Here is a 7,019-nt window from a genome sequence, read left to right as displayed (position 1 = left end):
AAACGTAACACATCATCACTAATATGAATGATGCTGATTTGAAATGATGAAAACCTATGTCTCTACTTTCAAGAAATGCCTACTAACAATTTTTTTTTTTTTTTACTAACACTCTTGACTGTTGGTGTTGGCAAAGATTCTTTATGATCGACAAGCTGTGTCCAAACAGGGGACATTAGAGCATTTGAGTTGCTGATTCCGAGTTAAGCGTTTTCCTTTGTAACGTTCTTCACACTTCATGGCTTGGAGCATTTTTTCTTCCAAAAGGGAAGAGAACTTTAATCAGGAGTTCATGCCTTCATAGAATGGCTATCAGAATTGATAAGACACTGTTTCATCCTAACGTGGACCTGTGACTTGGGAATGAGCTGAATAGGGCAAGTGGGGATCCCCAGACTCCCTGCTGGGGCACTTCTAATCAGTCCTAAGAAAATGCAACTGCTGAGAACTAGGGTTTCACCTCACTCAGCACGCTTTCTACTCTGAGGATGCAGAAAAGCTGCCGAAAATTCTCCAAAATGTGCCAAGGTGGTACATTGGCCCTCTAAGTGGGGAACTTGGAGAGGGATCGGGTGGGAAAGTGAAGAGGGAAGATTCGAGCAGCTCCAAGTACACACAATCAGAGAAACATTTCTGGTCCTTTCCTCTCCAAAGAGGACAGCTCAGGAGGGAATGGGCTAGAAAGGCAAGAGGGACATAGGTCAAACTTATGAAAGACCTTGACTGCCAGCCTAGGTATATACTAGGAGTGACTACTATGGTAAAATAGGAACTCTCCCAAAGTAGAGCAAAAAGGCCCCAGAAAGCTCTCTGGAATTCTCCTGCATTTCCTGGGGAAGGAGAAAGCAGCTCTGAGCAATGGCCATCAGCCTCAGGAATTTTTCGACATCTCTAATTCTGACAAGACCCGTGCTGGATGTGCTCTGCTTAGCTGACATCACAGGGATTCTCCAGTTGCCAGGGGTGGGTCCTCTGACCCTAAGTGGGTGGTGATGGTGTGAGGAGTCATACAAGATGAGAGAGGGATTGAAAAACAATAACCCAAATAACACGAAAGAATTTCTAAACATTTTTATTTCAAATCTCTTTTCACCCCTTCCGCAAAAAGACATTGGTCAGTACAGCAATCATAAAAAGGAGATACAAACACAAGAGTCAAATGTCTCCCGCACTGACACTTACAAAAAACCGGGAATTATACATGGGGTTTCCAAACAGGACCTGCAGCAGCTACTAATGTCCCTTTACAAGAGTCAAACATGCCTATGAATACAGTATATACAGACACCCCATTCTGGAACTAATCTACAGGGACATCCCAACACCCTCCCATCTATCCCCAGAAAAATACCAAAACACACCCAAAGTGCATTTGTTTTGTTTATATCAAAACATCTTTCCCTCTCCCCAACCCACCCTCAGACCCTCCCACCCCATTTAAGATTGGCCTGCAAGTCTATTTTAACCATTTAGTCATTTTTTATAGTTTATGAAAATAAATTATACAGCAACTATTTTAATAAATTAAGCACAAAAAGGTAGAGGAAAGGAGAAAAACTAAATGGGAAGACAAAAGCCAGGCCACGCTTTGGCTGGGAGGAGGGTGGCGTGGCTGAAGAGGACGGACGTGGTTGCAGGGGCGACGTGGTCCCCCTTCTGGCGAAGAACTGGCCACCACCCCGAGCCCAGAACGACACCCCTCTTCACTGAGTTTCTTAAAAAACCACCAAAAACTGTACAGCAGTGGCTGTGGCACGGGCAGCAGCAGTTTGGGCCTCCAACAAGCAGCCTGCCCACGGAGCGGTGCCTGGATTATGCTTCTTGGAGAAGGTTCTGGGCCTAACAGTGAGGGGCAGGTCCCTGTTCAAGCGAGCACCAGAGATGGAGTAGTCGGACCGGCCTTCCTGCTCCACCTGAGCTGGGTAGGGGGCTTAGGACGAAGCTCGGAGCGGGGCTGTGCGGGGTTTTGACCTCCTGGGTTCTGATCAAGAGTGTCCTAAGTTCACCTTACACTCCATCTCCAGGAGCAACTAGATCGCAGTCCAGCTGCGAGCAGACATTCAGGTCTTCCGCTGCCATGACTGGCTGCTTTTTGCCTGCCCCTCTCGGCATTTTGGAAGAGGGAGTGGGAGGGGGAGGGAGCAATTCCAGGTACCCTCTGAGGAGATGAAATGGGCGTGAAGGCATGTCACAGACTCAGCACGCAGGACTGGCTTCCTGGGAGGTGGACGGGGGTGGGAAGGAATGAGAGAAGGGGCAGAGAGGACAGGATGGGAAACAGGAAGAAACTGGGGGCGCCTACCAGGAAGGTCAAGAAGCATGGAAAGGACAAAGACGATATGGAATCTGTATGTAAAGAAAGGTCTTTCCCTGGCAGATTAATCAATAATTTAAATACAATTCCTTACTCTAGTTTTATAGCTGCAGCATCTGAGTCCCCAGTGCCTCTGTCTCTATGCTCCAACCCCCATCTCACACCTCCCAAGGCTTGGCTATCTTTTCAAGGCCTCCTGTCGTTTTGTGCTGAGCATGAAGACTCCAATGTCAAAAGAGGAGAGATCACGGGGACTGGCAGACTTGACTTTGCTTTCTCGAGCTTTGTGGCCCAATAATCCTATAGCTATCATGGGGGGAGGGGGGGTCACGATTTTCTTTCTTTCTTTTTTTTTTTTCTTTTTTAATAAAAAAGGTTCTACTCCCCAGGAGCAAATAAATCATTTTGAACTACTGATACACACTGCTGCAGTGAAAAGAAAGAGGGCTACATGTATGCAATAGCACAAATTCAGTGTAAGAACAGCTGTGTTGACAATTAGAGATAAAAATCATTTATCCATTTCCCCCTTTCCTATGAACCAAACCAAGAGGATTCCCATAGGGAAAATGTCTAACTCAAAAGCTCCTCCCTTAGGGACAGGGGGCGCGTCATTCTCTTAAAAGTGGACAACAAATGGCAGGTCTCCCCCCAGTGGAGATGCTCTCAACACCCCCACTGGTGGCAAAACTTCTGCAAATGAAAACACACACACACACACACAATGACTTTCAGACCTCCTTCCAGCAGCCACAGAGCTATATATGCCAGTGCCTAGGCCTCCAACTTCAGGGCTCAAAGCCAAAGGAGAGGCAGGAGGGCGGGGGGAATCTAACCTAGAGGACACGTTTCTCCTATCCCCATTTCCTGCCAGGGCCAAGCAGGCTGTGCTCTTCCAGTCTTCCAGGGCCCAGGGTGAGGGCTGAAAAGGCTGGCACCCAGGGCATCCGGCTTTACTCCAGTCTCTCACCCCAGATCTGAGAACACTAACCACCCTCCCATTTGCCAGCACTTCCTGGATGTGCACCGTCGCGGGGGTTGCCGCTATCTCCACATCTCTCCCAACCTTAATAAGGGGACTGCGTAATCAGCTCCGGTGACAAGTAGGAAAGGAGGAGGAGAAACCACGGCAGCAAGCTCCGCACCACACCCCCCACCTCAGGAGCCTGGGTGCTGCCGCCCAGGGCGGGCCTTCCAGGGTGTCACACTCACTGCACCTAGGCACAGGCAGGCAACCAGGCCAAGGTCATCGCCAACTGTCCCGAACTCCTGGTCGTCACCCATTTATCTAGTCCCCGCAGCAGAGCCCCCACCGCCTTACCCCCTGCAACCACAGCACACGAATTTCAAGTAGTAGCAAGTTGTAGCAGTAGCTGTCACTAACTCACAGTGGTTCACGCCCGTCCTGAGGAAGGTTACAGTAGACCAGTCATACACAAGCGAGGGGTACACAGGCAGGGCCTGAGGGTACTGACATCACCCGTCCACAACCTAGAAACCAATGACGGGTCCCTAGAAGTGAGAACCTTTTCCGGTTTGTGACTTGAAAATACAATGACCAAGAAGCAATGAGTTCCCTCTGTAGACTGCATTTCAGTTAGCACTACACAGGATCGGCACGGGGGGGCAGGGGCCCAGGCAGGAGCGGGGAAGGGGAGCTGCTGCTGAAGGCCGGCTGCACCCGTACCTCCCTGTTTGCTCTGACCAGGCTGGTGCCCGGACTCCTCACCTCCGGATGAAGCCTGTCTCCTCCTGCACAACTCTGTCTTATAGCCCACTCTACGGAGGAAGGACCAGGCTACGGCCTGGGCTGTGACTAACGCACAGACAGATCACGGACACAGTAAACACTACCCTTCCCGGGAGGAGAAAGGATGGTGGTGAGGGTGGGTCACGCCTCCTCAGCTGGTTTGGTTTTGTACCTGAGAGTATGGATTCTCCACTGGAAACCCCTGGTACCACAAGGGGTCCAGGGGCTCTGCCTTCCTCACCCAGGCTGTGCTGAGAGCAGTGAGGTCCCTGGCCACAGGCAGGAACCTGGCTGACTTATGGCTTTGGGCTCCACCTCGCCATCATAACCCCTCAGCATTCAGACCTGCCTGACGACTAGGAAGTTTCGGTCTAGACCACAGCACAGAAAAAGGATTCTTTGATGCCACTGCTCTAACTTGGGACTGTGCACTGTTCAGTACACACCTGCAGATTCCTGCTTCTGTGCTCCTGCTCTTGTGTTTCTCATCTCACTGCCCTGCCCTCACCTAAAAACCAAAGTCTCACAGCACCACAGCTTTCCTAGACCATCGATCTACACTGATCTTACCCACTCTGAATTTCTTTAAAGACAGCCCTTGATTCTCTCCGCCATGCTGAGTCATTCTCCAAATACTTCATGTGTGGCAGCCACCTAAAAGCTCCCTTAGGCCAGAGAATATGTCTTCCGCCTCCTGTGTCTTCCACAGTAGCTAACCTAGAATCAGGCAAATGAACACTAAAAAGTAATTAAAAAAAAAAAAATCCCACGTAGCCGCACAACAGCCACTCGAGGATCTCAGTGGATTCCAGACAGCAGGCTCCACAGCTGGGTGGCACTTTCTGCAACATGGCAAGTTAATTTGTACCTTCAAGAGGCAAGACCCATAGGTTAAGCCAATTCCCGGGATCACAACCTTAACTGGTTGGTGATACTACCACGGCAGCCAAAGAGAGAAGAGGTACCACACGACAAATCAAAGGTGGGTGGGCTGCGTTTATGCTACAGAGCTCATTTTGTGGGCCACCTCTTCACAGCCAGGTAACAATGCAAGTTTCCTCCCTGTTCAGCTGTAAGGAGGAAGAATGGTCATTCCATGCAGGACGTAAGGCAGAAGGCCAATGCTCCCAGATGAGGTGGTCCTATAAATTACAAGACACTGGGGCCTCACCCCAAACGATCAGGAAACCACAAACCTGACAATATTATTTATCTCATGCGATGAGGCAGATATAAGCATAGGGGAACCAAAAGAGGCAGTCTGTTGGAATACTTACTGCCAAAGAGTAATAAAGATCAAACAGCTCAATTTTCACATCTTAATAGCAAACCTCTCCTCAGAGTAACTCTACAGAAAAGCAAACTCATAATGCTGTATGATTTAACAATGGCCAAGTTCAGAAGAGCACTGGAGTTTTTCTCCCTCTTCCTCCACTTCCATCTGGAAAACAGGCAACTCTCGAATCAGTATCTGACACAGACTCCCCAATGAAAGGAGGGCAAACAGGATCTAAGTCAGTAAAATGTTTGAGTCGCCAGAAAGAACTCAGGAAAATAAAGAAGCCCTTGCTACCTCCTGCTCCAACAAACCTAAGAACATGAGCTGTAATGCTCTCCTCCCTCCTCATTGATCTCAGACGTGCCATTAAGGCTGAGACACGAGGGAGCTTTCTCTAGGAAGAGCGCAATAGCTTCGTTTCTCACCTTCCTCCACATTCCCTCTCCCTAGCTGACAGACATGTGGAGGTAAGGAACACTGACTAAGTCATGGGTATGGTTTGCCATTAAGAATCTGGAAGCGCGCTCCGTTAACTCCAGCAGCCCGGGACTGGAGCTCTGAACTGTTCCGGTGATGAGAAAGCTATTGCCTCGACAGCCGGCGGAAGCAATAGGAAGGATGCTGCCATGACCAGAGTGAAAGGTACAGTTATCTCGAGGGAATGGGTTGAGGTGAGAGGAAGAACAGGGCTAACTTGAGGTCACAGAACTTAGGAATCCAGTACAACAAAATGAACACAGCTGCTATGAGAGGTGGTTCTGAAATCAGGTTCCTAAACCTTAAGAGCAAAGTGTGCGAGGAGTCACTGCTTCCCCCGGCAGAGCTACGTGCCGGTTCTGTCCAGTCATCATCTGTTCGAGACTAGCCACCCTCCTCTCTTCCCTGCTCCTGCTGAAGCCACCCACGCCTACAGAGAAGCAGATTCTCAGCCCTCAGAGACTCCCGACTTGATGTGCACTTCTGACTCCTTCTTTTCCCTTCTTCAAGGTCAATGGTGGAGACTCGAATTCTGCCTTTGGCACCACCTGCATGACCCTCCCTGGCAATCCCCTCTCCTCCTCTCCTCTGCTTTGGATCCGCTCACCCTTGGCACCACTTCCAATCCAATGCGCACAGACCCCAGCTGCCTTTAGGGTGAGTTTTCCATACTGAGAAGTGCAAATATCCAGAACAAAACTTCTGAAAAAGGAACAGTGTTGAGACTTCTTCCAGTTTTCCAAGGAGTTCATCCAGTTCCAGTAGCACAGGGCTGGATGTGACAAGGTGGAGCCCCACTCAGAGAGTCTGGTCGTGTGCTTCATCCAAGCCCCAGGGCGGCGAGGGGAACCAAAGTCTTTGCTCGGAGGATCCCAACCCTTCCTACTCCTCTTGTTTTCTTCACTCCCCTTTTCATGGTAGCTTCATTTGGTTCTTTGAAACTGGAGCTTGGCAACCAAATGCCTAGGTAAAAAAGGGGATTAATTAGAGTGGCTCAATAGAGTGGAACCAAAATGGAGTGAAAGAACAGCCTCTGGAGGTGCAGAAGTAGAGCTCAAAGGGAGAATGGGGCCTGGAGAGCCAAGTGCTTCCACAAACACTGCAGCTGGCTGGGGATGCAGCAGTGGCCTTTGTCACGGGGACCTGAGCAGCCTACAACCTGGTCGCCAAAAAAAGGTCCTAAAATGACTAATACAGAT

At 49.6% G+C, this 7,019-nt stretch overlaps 1 protein-coding gene across 3 annotated transcripts in view; it reads right to left on the bottom strand.

The window, feature by feature from the left end:
* Positions 1-1,056: 1,056 nt before the first annotated feature.
* The window catches only part of SOCS7 (suppressor of cytokine signaling 7), a 33,756-nt gene continuing 27,793 nt past the window's right edge, over positions 1,057-7,019 (bottom strand). For all 3 annotated transcript variants that reach the window (XM_082603239.1, XM_082603240.1, XM_082603241.1), the window contains one exon: positions 1,057-6,783. The gene's annotated coding sequence lies outside the window, so the exon portion shown is untranslated. The remainder of the gene's footprint in view (positions 6,784-7,019) is intronic.

Source organism: Mesoplodon mirus (genome assembly GCF_964341445.2).
Source record: "Mesoplodon mirus genome assembly, chromosome: 18".
Lineage (NCBI taxonomy): Eukaryota > Metazoa > Chordata > Mammalia > Artiodactyla > Ziphiidae > Mesoplodon > Mesoplodon mirus.
The sequence above is the reverse complement of the archived record's forward strand: the minus strand, read 5'-3'. Positions and strand labels throughout refer to the sequence as shown.